Here is a 15,294-nt window from a genome sequence, read left to right on the forward strand (position 1 = left end):
TAAAAAGGGACCCCCGCATTGCCAAAATGATGAACGATGATGACTACTGGTTGGCCAGCATCCACGCTATAAAGGCAAATTCCACAACATCATGCCACAGGAGAACCTTGACGTAATATTGGCTAACAAACAAGCAACTCTGGTAAACCGGTTGGTTGAGGCATTCCCAGCACACAGCAGCGGTGATGGTTCTCACACGAGCCGTAGGAGCCGGGGGCAACTTGGAAGAGGTGTTGGTGGTGCACACATCAGAAGTGGCGTTGGAGAGAGGGGTTTCATGACCATGTTGTGGACTGATTTTTCAAGTCCCGCTCGCACGACTGGTAATACTGCATCGATTGAAAGTGACAGGAGACAGCACTTGTCAACTATGTTACAAACTACTTCTCGTCCCATATCGATGTTCTCCCTCACAGGTCATTCCCATTTGACTATTGGGCCGCTAAACTGGACACCTGGCCTGAATTGGCACAATATGCGTTACAGGAGCTCGCTTGCCCAGCTGCAAGTGTGCTATCGGAAAGAGTCTTCAGTGCTGCTGGATCAATCCTGACAGGAAATGAACCATGCATGGGTTTCCAAGGATTCTGTCACACCTTACCCTGATGAAACATAGGTTGCCAGAAAAATGGCTTTCTTTGGTCCTCCTCTTCCTGGGACTTGACCAATTTCGCCTTTAGCAGCAGGTGAATGTCCCACATCAACATATGCAATTTTGTAAACCTCCCTAACTGGGCTGCCAGCCTCCCCCCCCCCCCCCATGGCTGGTGTCACCACCTAGCGCATGCAACCGTGCGAGTGCCGTTGCCATGGACAGGTGGGTGGCCGACTCTTGGGCGCGGGCTCTGGCACAGGGTCCCTCATAGTGCAATCAAGTGTCTCTGACGGTGGGGGTGCACACCCGCCGTCAGACACACCGCCGTACTATGAGGGGCCCAGTGCCAGTACCGACGCCCACGAGTGGGCCCACCTTGCTTGGGCAGGGCCCCAGCATTTGCAATGTTTACCTCTCCCTGCTCCTCCGCTGTGTAGTCTGGGCTGTCAAATCCTTCACTGGGACTGCCACTACAAATTTGGTGAACTGATAGAAGATGATGGTTAAGACGTAGCTATGCCCTGTCCCGCTGGCCGGGCTCTAGCTTCAGATGATCAATGGCTTCCATTTCTTATGGACGTCGACTCACAATGAGATGCAGTTTGTGGTTTCTCATCAGCTTTCACAGTTTTCCTACCCACAGACGTGTGACATTCCAGCGCACATTTTTAAATGTGCCCTCTCAGGCCAATCCAATTGAATCACCTGCGGCCTGTGGCTTCTGTGTTTTGCACTCCAAAGTTATGTGACAGATCATGATAGGCAGTGAGCACCATGTTTACATCTCTCCCTGTGATCAAAATTGGATGGATATGAGTAACGGCGATGGGATCAATGGTACTGTGATACAGCAACACTTTCTTCACAAAGAAAGGTTTTTGCTGTCTCCGCACACTAAGGCTGAGTTCACACGTACCGGTTTTTCGCATTTCCGCGGCGGTATTTTCCGCACGTTTTTGCCGTAAAAACGGGAAAAATAAGCATCCCATGCATTCCTATGGGATTCCGCAATGCTGTGCTAATGCTGCGGTTTTTACCGCGGCGGAATCGCTTCTCGGTAAAATACGCAGCATGCTCATTAATTTCGCGGAATCGTGGCGATCCCGCACCCATAGGAATGCATTGTTCTGCTTACTTTCCGCATGTGGCTGTGCCCTCCATGCGAAAAGTAAGCAGAACATTTGCGGATGGTACCCACGATCCGGAGGAGAGGAGACTGCCCTCCGGGCTGTGGGTGCCATATCCCTGTAAAAAATAGAAATTAAAATGAAAAATATATTGTTATTCTCACCTTCCGACGTCCCGAGCAGCCTTCCCGCCTCTCTCCACGCTCCCGGTCCCAGTAAGCCTTTGCGAGCGATGACGTCTGTTCTCGCGGGATCGCGAGGTCTCACGGGCATTTGTGCGATGTGATCGCGAATGACCGCGAGACCGGACGTCATCGCGGTAATTTTCGCAAAGGATTACTGGGACCAGGAGCGTGGAGAGAGGCAGGAAGGCTGCATGGGACGTCGGAAGGTGAGAATAACAATTTTTTTTTTTATTATTATTTACATTCTATCTTTTACTATTGATGCCGCATAGGCGGCCTCAATAGTAAAAAGTTGGTCACACTCGTCAAACACTATGTTTGACGAGTGTGACCAACCTGTCAATCAGTTCTCCAAGCGATGCTACAGATCGCTTGGAAAACGCTAGCAATTCTGCTAATTACGCTTGCAAAATGCTAGTTTTTCTGCAGGAAAATCGCGGGAATTTAAAAGTTTTTTTTTTCCCGCGGAATGGAATTCCCGAATTCTCGCGGAAATTACCGCGAGACTTCCAGTACGTGTGAACCCAGCCTAATTAATTGAGGGTCAACATCGCCTCTGAGAATTGTGATGGAAGTTTTTCCCGTGAATAGTAATTCCTAGATTTCTGCAATCACTAGACTTTATGTCAGTAATTGTATGCATCTCATTTCCTATTGCGGAGAGTCTGGACTGTCTTACTGAGACAGAAATATATATGAGGATTTAAAAATACCACCAAAATTGTTTACTGGTGTACGCTTCAAATACATTTCCTTTTGGAATAATTGGAATCACAGATCCGCATCACTAACGGTGTTCAGTGGGTTATCTGCACCTGTAAGCGACAAAAGCTGGTCCTTTCAGTGTAGCACGCATGCAGCCCCGGACATGTAAGGCCATGATAGACATGTTATTGCTCGATCTCGCGTATCCCTCGAGTAAGCTTGACACGTACCGCGGAGGCATGCCAGAGTCTCGTTCGTTAACGGAATAAAGCAGATAAATCGCTAGCACAGCTACAAACAGACATACCACACACAGAATCGACAAAACTTTCAATGTGTGCATCTTTTCTTGAGGTGGCATGGTTGTGGTTTCCCGGGTGGAGTCCAATTAAGCTGCAGGCTCCACTCCTGGTGGTGCCCTTTTGGACATTCCTTTAAGGCTCAGCTTTGCAATCATACTGCCCCCCGGAAAGCAAACACTTTGCCTTCATGGATGCTGTTTGGAGGTTCGTGGGAATAACACCGCCCGATTGCCAGTTGGCATAATTTATTGGTGGGAAGTCCGACGGTATATGATCGTGTTTGATTTCCGAATTTTTTTTTTTTGGTTTTTATTTTACATTTTTATTCCAGCCTTTCTTGACTTCATAAGGGCATGATAAGCCTATATCTGTGTCTCCTCCACCTCCTCCTTTTACTCCTCCACCTCTTTTCTAAATGTAGTTGCCCTTTTCCATATGTTAATTTTTGTCTTCTGAGCATTTTTCTGCTTTGGGACACTTTTTAAGGTGTTTTGTAATTGTTTTCTATGTGTTTGTATGTGTTTGCCTGCCATTGTTTTCAATGTGATTCGACGAACTTGCCTCCTGTGCGACGAACCAAAACACTAGCGGGGTGGCTCAACACTACTCCTGATTAGAGATGAGCGACTTTGCCTATTTATATAGACGTACATTGTTAATGTTTAAACTATGCTATATATACCTGCTATCTGATGATACTGTACACTTTGTCTACTTTTTATATTCTTGTCTAATCCATACTGAGCCTGTGAGCGTCTCTGTGTGACTGATGAAATATATATGGAGATTGACAATTATCCTTTGACTGAATAGAGCTGTAGGCTTCTGATATACTGCCATATATCTGACGTTATTTTGTGTCTATTTTGTGCTAAATTTTGAAGTTTGGTGGAAGAGGCCGCGGACGTGGGTGTGGGGGGGCCAGCTGGTGCTGATGGTGGTGGTGCATCTGCTGGTAGTGGCAAAAGCACAATAGCAGCTAAGGCAGGAGGTGTTGAGCCTGCGTCATGGTCTGGCTCCGGAACGCCTGGAAGGCTACCTTTTCTATGAGTAGGTTAACCGCTTTTAAAGCCGGAGCATGAGGAACTGGTTTTGGCTTACATTGCAGAAACAGACTCCTGCAAATATGCCCTCCTCTTCTGAAGTTTCAAAAAATGCAAGCACTGAGTCGTCAAGTGTTGGCTCCTGGTCAGGAAGAACCCCTTTCCTTGTGTCCTGCACCCCCACCCAAACTGAATGAGGCAGCAGGCCACACTTCACATTAGTCCATGTAGCTCTTTCTATCATACCATGCCTGGGTTATCAAGTCAAATCGTGAATTCCCCAGTCCAAGATGAATCTGACATGGAGTGTGGGTGGCCAGCCAGGGCAGTGGGGTTAATCGATACCGGGCCGGTGTCTCACAGGGATGTGTCACGGTGGTGGTGACCCGTTCCGTGGCCCTGGGCGTCCATGCAGAGGGGTGAATTACATTTATAGGTGAATGATACGTGACACCACCTGTGGTTTATGATTAGATTGACCAGCGCTGCAGTGTTGCTTCTCTGGGACAGATGTTGTGGTGCAGCTAAGATGTAGAAGCCCTGCACAGGTAGGGCCGTAGTCGCAGGGCAGATGAAAGAGTTGGTAGATGGTGTGCAGTGCTGGATGTAGCAGAGCCGTGTGCCAGGCGCAGGAGAAAGATGACAGACACAGTCGTGCAGTTCCTTTACCTGTACTTGGTAAGTGCCGTCCAGGACCCAGAGTACAGATGGAGAAGGAGTTGGTCAGCCTGGAAGCCAATTTGGAATTCTCTCTCTGCAGATAGGTAGTGTGGCCTCTGTTCTAGCGCTTATTTGAGGTACTCGCAGTGCTGAGTTCAATGATGTTCCCCCTGTTGACTCTCTTTTGGAACTTTCTCATATGGCAGGCAGCCGTAGCCTTTTCCTTCTGGCTCCCACACGTCGCTGCTGGGGCCTCCGAGCCTTAGTTGGGTACAGAGCATTTACAACTGCTACTTCCTCCGGTTTCGGCTGCAGGAACGTCAGTGTCCCTACAAACTCGGAGACCAGAATCCGGACCATGCGCTCAAGCTAGGAGTGAGCCTTAACTCTGCTGATCCTCCAGCTCCCCTTCTCACGTCCATACACTTCCCCTTCCCTTCACAGACTGCCCTAACTTACCTCCTCCTGACCACAGAGAGCAGCTCCTCAGCAGTCAGGTTCAGAGGTCTCCCTGCTGGCCTGGAGTGGGAAATGTGTTGTGTGTTGGTTTAACTGCTAGAGAGATCCTTCGTTGCTCCCAAGCATGACATCTCACTCCCTAGGAGGAAGGTAATGCCACTGTGGCGACCGTATTCCTGGGAGCGACACAAGTGCACTGATGCCCAGCCACTGCTAGATGATTCTGCTGGTACATTGACCCAGACCACTACATTCCCCTCGCACTCTACACAGCCAGAATCTGACCCTGATGAAACTCAGGTTACCCTTCCCATATACTGTACCACCTTACACGGTGACAGAGGAAGGTGCAGATGAAAGTGCAGGTTCGGCCCACCCGCCGTCAGACACACCGCCGTACTATGAGTGGTCCTGTGCCAGTGCCGTCGCCATCGTTTGGGCCCCCCCTGCTTGCTCAGGATCACAGCACTTGCAAAGTTGAAATACTTACCTCTCCCTGCTCCACCGCCATGACGTCTTCCGCGTTTCCTGACAGTGATATTCTGATCAGAGAGCGCAATGACATCACGTCTGTATGCCCAGACTAGTACACGGATTCCAGAGCGAGGAGACTTATTTGAGGAGACTTATTTAATTGTTTTCAATGTTGGGACAGCAATTTTTGGGGAGCACTATACTCTGGAGAATGATATATGGGGCCCACCATACACTGGAGCATTCCAAAGGTGGACATCAGACACTGGAGCAGCATTTACAGGGCCCATTATACTCTAGAGCATTAGAAATGGGGCCCATTATATATGGAGCATTATTTGGGCCCATAAGACAGTGTAGCTTCATCCATGGGGACCAACATATACTGTAGCATTATGTGGAGCTCATCATGTACTGTTTCAAACATTATATGGGACCAATGATTCTGTATGGAGAAATATATGGGCCTCATTACTCTGTATAGTGCACTATGCGGTGGTCATAATACTGTATGGAGTAATATACTGTCTGTTTTTGGAGCTATTGGAGAATTTAAAATGGATATCAGTCATGAGATGTAAAAAGTGAAGTATTTTTCATAGTACTATACCGCTATTTCTCTGCCGTATCGGAGCATCATGAGTTGTGCTATGTGTTAAAGGGGCGCTCTTTGGCCCAGGGCACATGAAAACCTGGAGTCAGTCCTACCCCCCCACAAATTTAGCCAAATAACCCCCATTTTTCAGTGCGTAACTAGTATTATGAAGTAAATTAAGGTTGAAATGCTTCATTAATAAGAATTGATGTTTTTGGCATTCAAAACGGCACTGTAGGTGTGTTTCCTGTCCTCCACTCCCTGCCGACTTTGCTTCCCCATTGACTTGCATTGGGTTTCATGTTTCAGTCGGCCTTCGACTTTTTACAAAAATCAGCCAATTTCGTTCGACCCGACTTTTGCGAAAGTCGGGTTTCATGAAACCCGACTCGACCTGAAAAAAGGCAAAGTCGCTCATCTCTACATCAATTCTTATTACTTAAGTTTGGCAACCTTCATTGACTTTATGTCATGCTCGCTATGTCTGGTATGTCCGCCATGTCTGTTATGCCTCATGACCCCTGGAGCGGTGTGCATGCGCATCTCATGTCTGCTATCCTGCATGCTCCCTAGAGCAGTGTGCACACTCACCTCATGACTGTTGCGCTGCAAGATGCCTGCGTTTCTGCTTTGCCTTCTGTGATCATCTCTGCATGTCTGAAACCCCTGATCATGTAACCTTTCCTAAGTTCCAGCATTGTCTGGTTCGGCAATCTTCTCTGCATGTCTGGAATCCCTGGTCATGTGACTGCTCTCTGTGATCCTGGAGAATCTGAACTGGAAGTTCTCCCTTGGTCCTGACCCGGAACTGGAGGTGCTAATGCCCTATATCAGACCGCCCCTCCCTATGCTCAGGGCCTGAGTATAGTGTTGCTTCCCTGCATGGCTGCTTGGTCTGCTGGGTCGCTCCCTCTATTCTGTGCCCCTGCACTTTGCTCTGTCATGCGTCTCTGCACACGCTCCGTGCTTGTACTCCGTCTCTTGATTCGTGCCTTGTCTAGTGTTTGTCCTTCGTGCCATGTTTTGTCTCTGCTCTGCTTTGCCTTGTAGTCCTTCCTTGCTCTGATTCCGCTCTGTGCTTGAGTCTAGCTTCAGTTCCTAGTTCCGTACCTTGCCTTGCTCTGCCTTGTTTCTCCCTATGGTCTCTGTCTTTGCTTGCTTTGCCTCGCTCTCTCCTATGGTGCTCTGTAGTGCTCTCTGGCACACGCACCATTCCTCCTCTCCTATTTTTGGTGCTCATTTCCATGTCTAGTCCCAAGGCTCTGCCTTGGCCCGGCTCTGGGCTTCGGCCTATGCTCCGCTGCTAGACTCTTTCCTATTGTCCTCTCTTGCACGTTTATAGGCTAGTCCCAAGGCTCTGCCTTGGCCCGGCTCTGGGCTTTGGCCTACGCTCCGCTGCTAGCTTTGTTCTTGCTCTGACCAGATTCCGTGTTTCTGCCTATGCTTCTGTTCCTGGTTCCGTACTCTGCCTAAGCTCTGTCTTGTTTCTCGTCTCGCCTTGCCTTGTTGCTTCGTGTGCTCTTTGCATGCGCCTGGCCTTCCAAGCCTCCTGTTTGTGCCTCAGCCGTACCCGCCATAGCCGTGCCCACCTGCTTGTACCTCAGCCGTGCTTGTCGGTCAGTGACAGCTGTGTCACCTGCCGTGCCTCAGCCGGGTTCGCTGGAGTCTTGCCTGTCTGTCAGTCTCGCAGCACGATCAGCTAGCCAGTGCCCCAGCCGTGCTCTCTGTGCTCCCTTGCACCTCACGCTGTTTCTGCACTGTGCTGTTCGCGCTCTATGCACGTGCAGGCCCTCGCCTGCTCCTTGGCATACCTCCCCGTGCTATAAAAGTACGTGCAGGTCTTGTCATGTGCCCTCTTGCACGCACAGGTCCTAACCCTGTCCTTGAACCCTGACCCTGGCGTGCCTTTCTGCACACGCAGGACTGCCTCGCCTGACCCTGGCGTGCCTCTCTGCACGTGCAGGACTCTGCCTCGCCTGACCCTGGCGTGCCTCTCTGCACGTGCAGGACTCTGCCTCGCCTGACCCTGGCGTGCCTCTCTGCACGCGCAGGACTCTGCCTCGCCTGACCCTGGCGTGCCTCTCTGCACGTGCAGGACTCTGCCTCGCTGGACCCTGGTGTGCCTCTGCAAGCGCAGGACTCTGTCTTGCCTGATCCTGGCGTGTCCCTCTGCACGCGCAGGCCTCCGTCCTTGAGTCTGACCTTGGCGTGTTCCTTAACACGCATCGTATTGCTAACTTGTTTTGTCTCCTTGCATGGAACCCTGGTTTGCCTGCCGGATGACCGGAACCTGCCGATCGCTGCCAGAGATCGTAAGCCTGATGACTGCGGCCTGATGTCCAGAGCTGATGTCCGCAGCCTGATGCCCTGATCATGTCGATTGCTGCCAGATGTCCGGAGTCCGATGCCAGCATGCCTTTGCCTATCATCTTGCACGTATCATGTCTTGGACCTTGGCTTGTCTCCTTGCACGCACTCTGCCTTGGACTCTGGCGTGTCTCCGAGCACGCACCTTGTCTTGGACTCTAGCGTGTCCTAGCACGCATCCTTCCTAGGAACTCTGGTGTGAACCCTAACACGTACCCTGCCCTGGACCCTGGTATGTTTTCTGCACGTGTTATGTCTGGAACATTTGGCGTGTCCTTGCACGCACCTTGACGTGTTTCACCATTTGTGCCCTGCACCTGATTCCCTGTTTATGCCTTGCACCTGAATAAAGTGTGTAACCACGTTTTGCAGAAGAAACCCTGTGACTTTGCTTTGTGTTTCGTATCCTGTCTGTCCTGTTACCAGACACTGAATAGTGTCTTCCTGAGCCGGCCGTCTGGTCCAGCTGCTGTGGTGGCTCACCCCCTTGGTCTTGCCCCTGACACTGCCTGTATAGGGGGTGGATTCTCACTAGGTCAGCTCGCCATAGGTGGGTGGGTGCCCCGGCCCAGAGGGTCCACTCTAAAAGGCCCAGAGGGTCCACTCTAAAAAGGAAAACGACTCCGCGTAAGCTGATGCTCGTCACACTTTATAATAACAGTTACGCTTTGAATACTAGGGGTTATTTGGCTAAAGTTGTGGAGGGGGGTAAGGCTGGCTCCAGGTTTTCGTGTGCCCCGTGCCAAAGAGTGTCAGTGCGCCCCTTTAACACATACCACAATTCATGATGCTCCGATACAGCACAGAAATATAGGTATAGTACAATGAAAAATACTTCACTTTGTACATGACATGACTGATATCTATTTTAAATTGTACAATAGCTGAAAAAACAGACAGTATATTACTCCATACAGTATTATGGCCACCACATAGTGCGCCGTACAGGATAATGAGCCCCATATATTTTTCCATACAGAATAATTAGTCCCATAAAATGTTCCATACAGTATATGATGAGCTCCACATAATGCTACAGTATATGATGGTCCCCATGGATGATTCTCCAGTGTCTTATGGGCCCAAATAATGCTCCATATATAATGGGCCCCATGTATAATGCTCCAGTGTATAATGGGCCCCATATATGCTGCTCCAGTGTCTGATCTGCGCCATTTAGAATGCTCTAGTATATGATGGGGCCCATGGTTGATGCTCCAGTGTCTTATGGGCCCAAATAATGCTCCATATATAATGGGCCCCATTTCTAATGCTCCAGTGTGTAATGGGCCCCGTAATTGCTGCTCCAGTGTCTGCTGTCCCCCATTTGGAATGCTCCAGTATATGATGGACCTCATGGATGATGCTCCAGTGTATGATGGGCCCAAATAATGTTCCATATATAATCAGCCCCATTTAAAATTCTCCAGTATATGATGGGCCCCATGGATGATGCTCCAGTGTCTTATGGGCCCAAATAATGCTCCATATATAATGGGCCCCATTTCTAATGCTCCAGTGTGTAATGGGCCCCGCAATTGCTGCTCCAGTGTCTGCTGTCCCCCATTTGGAATGCTCCAGTATATGATGGGCCTCATGGATGATGCTCCAGTGTATGATGGGCCCCATATATCATTCTCCAGTGTATAGTGCTCCCCAAAAATAGCTCCCAACCTTTAAAAAAATTAAATACCTCTCCTCGCTGGGCACTGCTCTACTCTGGACTCCTCAGCGTCACCAACTTCCATCTCTCTGCACTTGGACTGTTTAGGCAGAGGGCGTACAGAGGTGATGTAATTGCGCTCTCTGACCTGAATATCACTGTCAGGAAACGCGGAAGACGTCACGGTGGTGGAGCAGGGAGAGGTAAGTATTGCAAGTGCCCTGAGCAAGCAGGGTGGGCCCACTCGTGGGCGACGGCACTGGCACAGGGCCCCTCATAGTACGCCGGTGTGTCTGACGGCGAGTGGGCCCTCCCACCGGTAGAGACACTTTTGCATACTATGAGGGGCCCTGTTCCAGTGCCGTCGCCCACGAGTAGGACCCCCCTGCTCCGGAACCGGCACTTTCATCTGCACCTTCCTCTGTGTCACCGTGTAAGGTGGTATAGTATGCGGGAAAGGGCACCTGAGTTTCATCAGGGATAGATTCTGGCTCAGTACAGTGCTGTGGGTGAATGTACCAGCAGAATAATCTAGCAATGGCTGTGCATCAGTGCACTCCATCTCTAATTCATGTTGGACTGCGGAATTCAGGATTTGACTTGATAACCCAGGCATGGTATGTGAAAACAGCTCCATGGAGTAATCTGTAGTGTGGCCTGCCGCATCCTTCAATTTTGGTTGGGGTGAAGGACAAAAGGAAAGGTGTGATTCATGACCATGAGCCTCCAATGATGACTCAGTGCTTTTATTTTTTAAAACTCCAGAAGAGGAGGCGATAGAGCTGGAGGCTGAGTCAGCAATGTTCCTACTATGGTATAACTTTTCAGGGCTTGCACGCTGTGCTAATTTGACCATCTGGCCAAGCTGTCCTGCAACTCTTTTTTTTGTTTTTTAACACGTTTTTGGACTGCTAAGGGCCTGCCAGATAACACCAGCTGCGATGTCGATACCTGCTGCGGATCCTCCTACTCTTCTGAGTTATTGCCAGCGGCACCCTCTTCCCCCACTGGATGCCAATCCGGGTCAACAACTGGGTCATCCACCACCTCCTCTTCAATTTCATGGTAGTATAGTATGCGGGAAGGGGCACCTGAGTTTCATCAGGGTCAGATTCTGGCTCAGTAGACTGGGAGCGCAATGTAGTGCTCTTGGTCAATGTTCCAGCAGAATCATTTAGCAGTGGCTGTGCATCAGTGCACTCCATGTCAGATTCATCTTGGACTGGGGAATTCAAGATTTGACTTGGTAACTCGGGCATGGTATGTGAAAAGGGCTCCATGGAGTAATCTGAAGTGTGGCCTGCCACATCTTTCACTTTTGTTGGGGTTGAAGGGCACAAGGAAAGGTGTTGTTCCTGACCAGAAGCCTGCACTAACGACTCAATGCTTGCAGTTTTTGAAACTTCAGAAGAGGAGGCGATAGAACTGGAGGCTGTTTCCGCAATGTAAGTCAAAACCTGTCCCTGATGCTCCGGCTTTAAAAGCGGTTTACCTACTCCCAGCAAAGGGAACCTTCCAGGCCTTCTTGAGCCAGATGATGATGCAGGCTCAACACCTCCTGCCTTAGCTGCTATTGTGCTTTTGGCATAACCAGCAGATGCATCACCACCATCAGTACCAGCTGCCTCCCTCCGCCCACGTCCGTGGACTCTTCCACCATACTTCCTCATGTTTGGGAAAATGTACCAAAAATCCCAGCAGCTATATGGTACTGTATGAGGAGCATACAGCTGTAAAAGGTGTAGGGAAAAATGTAAAACTCCATATATTTTTCCTTAGTCACAGACGCTCTCCCAGAATGTATTTGACCATGATCCAACCCGCACATATATACGGTACTGTAACAGAAGTGGACAGCTCTATACGGTGTATGGAAAAATGGAAATGTCCGTATATGTATTTACGGACTCACACACACACTTTGTCTCTATGTATTTGACCATAATCCAAACAGCAGATATACGGTACTGTTTGAGAAGCGGACAGCTCTATACGGTGTATGGAAATGTCCATATACATTTTTATGGACTCACACACACACACACACTTTGTCTCTGTATGTATTTGACCGTAATCCAAACAGCAGCTATATGATACTGTTTGAGAAGCGGACAGCTCTATATGCTGTATGGAAAAATGGAAATGTCCGTATATGTATATACGGACTCACACACACACTTTGTCTCTGTATGTATTTGACCGTAATCCTAACAGCAGCTATACGATACTGTTTGAGAAGCGTACAGCTCTATACGGTGTATGGAAGTATGGAAATGTCCGTATGTTTCTACGGACTCACACACACTTTGCCTCTGTATGTATTTGACCGTAATCCAAACAGCAGCTATACAATACTGTTTGAGAAACGGACAGCTCTATACGGTGTATGTATGGAAAAATTTAAATCTCCGTCAATTTTTTTACGGAGTCTCACACACGCACGCTGTCTCTGTATAGACTTGATGGTAATCCAAACAGCAGATATACTGTATGATACTGTTTGAGAAACGGATAGCTCTATACGGTGTATGTATGGAAAAATTTAAATCTCCGTCAATTTTTTTACGGAGTCTCACACACACACGCTGTCTCTGTATAGATTTGACCACATCCAAACAGCAGATATATGATACTGTTTGAGAGGCGGACAGCTCTATATGGTGTATATATGGAAAAATTTAAATGTCTTTTTTTTACGGAGTCTCACACACACACGCTGTCTCTGTATAGATTTGACCGCAATCCAAACAGCAGATATACGATACTGTTTGAGAAGCGGACAGCTCTATACGGTGTATGTATGGAAAAAATTAAATCTCCATCTATATGTTTACGGAGTCACACACAGCATGTATTTGTCCATGATACCAGCTGGTACACGGTAGTGTGTGAGAAGCGTACACCTCTATACGGTGTGTGAAAAAATGAACGCTTGGTAACTGTGCAGAAAAAAATAAGAAAAGTAGGAGTGCTTTGAAAAAAGCAGTCTACAGAGCAGGCTATCAGGTAGCCTTATAATGCAGCCTAATAGCCACCAGCGCTGCTGCACACAAAAAAATCCCCCCTGTCACTGCACACTAACTGTACAGTGACATTCGCTATCAGCAGAAGCACAGATTTTTTTACTTCCTCCCAAACACGCTCCCTATTCAGAAACAGCGGCAGCAACCTCTCCCTATGCTGAGATCGGCAGAAGTAAAATGGCAGTCGGTGGTCAGGGCTCTTTATAGCCACTGTGGTGCCACACAAAGCAAGCCAATCACTTGAATGCCCTTCTCTAAGATGGTGGTGGCCGCTGCCCATGTCATCGCACTGCCCACAGTGTGCGTCCTTGCTCATTGGCAGAGAAAAGGCACTGAAAGCATTATGGGAAACGCAATTTTGGCGCTCGGGTCGACGACCTCATGGTCATCTTCACGCTATGGTCAGGTTTCGCTTGGCGAAACCCGACTTTGGCGAAAGTCGGCAATTTTTGAATGTGACCGACCCGTTTCTCTCAACTCTAATTTGAAATAGTAATTGGCAAAACCCAAGAAACCCTGAAGACCTTTAAGGTCTCTGGGTTGCACCCAATCAACAATGGCCTGTACCTTTGCAGGGTCCATACAAAACCCCTTGGCAGACAGGATGAACCCAAGAAAGGACAGCTGTTGGACAAAAAATTATCACTTTTCAGGTTTAGAGAACAGAGAGTTCTCCCATAATCTCTGAAGAACTGTACGTAGCTGACCCATGGGAGATTCTTTGTCAGATGAAAATACAGGAATGTCATCTAAATATACCACCATAAAGCATCCAATGAAGTCAGAAAATACATCATTAATTAAATTCTGAAAAACTGCTGGCGCATTCATGAGACCAAAGGGCATGACCACATTTTCAAACAAACCCTCAGAGATGAGGAATGCTATTTTCCACTCATCCCCCTACCGAATACTGCTAAGATTATACGCTCCCCTGAGGTCCAACTTGGAATACCACTTAGCCCCAGATTATTGGTTGTAAAGATCAGGGATAACGGGAGGGGGGTAGGTATTTTTCACCGTAATTTTATTTAGTTCTTGAAAATCGAGGCAAGGACGTAAACCACCATCTTTTTTTTTTTTTTTTTTTTACAAAAAAGAATCCAGCAGCCACAGGAGAGCCAGAGGGATGGATGTGACCTTCATGTAAACTTTCTGAGACATACTTTTTTATAGCGGTACGTTCTGGGCCGGAAAGATTGTACAGACGGGCATTGGGCAATTTAGCACCTGGAATGAGATTAATAGTACAATCATAGGGGCAAGATCCCACAGTCCATGAACGCTGAAGTGGGTGTGTAACAATCCCCACAACACAGTTCCACCTCCAACAAAATCTTTTGAATTGTGGAAAAAGGTACCTGAGAATCCGGGTGACCTCCTCAAAAATCACCCAGACTCGGCAGCTTGTTAGTCGGTGGGCAAGAGGAGCAGTCCTTTTTCCAATGTCCCGGGTTTCGACAACAGAAGCATAGACACCTTTCGCATCACTGCTTCCTCTCCTTCTCCTTGAAGTTAATGGCCCCAACCTCCATAGGTTCCATAAATGGCATCACCTCGGACTTAACAGGGTATACTGAAACCTCTCGCTGGATCACTCCTCTCTTCCGCAATCTCCGATCTATATGAGTGGCCTGAGTCATGGCCTCCTCCAAAGAACTGGGTGGAGGATGGAGAGCCAGAGAATCCTTAAGATGATCCAACAGACCACTCCTGAAGTGACATTTTAGCACAGAGTCATTCCAGGTCACATCGGTGGACCACCGTCTAAACTCTGAGCAATACCATTCAGCAATGATTTTACCCTGGGTGAGACCCATGACTGTGTCCTCTGCCACCCTGACCCAGTCCGGTTCGGCAAAAATCAGTCCTAAAGTGTCAAAGAACCTATCCACAGACACACATTCTAGGGCAGTAGCAGGTAAAGAAAGAACCCAAGTTTGAGGACCCTCCCGGAGTAACAAAATGATTATCCCCACCCGTTGACTCACATGATCAGAGGATTGGGGTCTAAGGGAGAAAAGCAGCCTACAACTCTCCCTGAATGTATGGAACTTCTCCTTTTCCCTGGAGAAAGTTTCTGACCGTAGGTTCAG

The sequence above is a fragment of the Dendrobates tinctorius genome, unplaced genomic scaffold (assembly GCF_039654945.1).
Source record: "Dendrobates tinctorius isolate UK_male_01 unplaced genomic scaffold, ASM3965494v1 ptg000063l, whole genome shotgun sequence".
NCBI classification, from domain to species: Eukaryota; Metazoa; Chordata; class Amphibia; order Anura; family Dendrobatidae; genus Dendrobates; species Dendrobates tinctorius.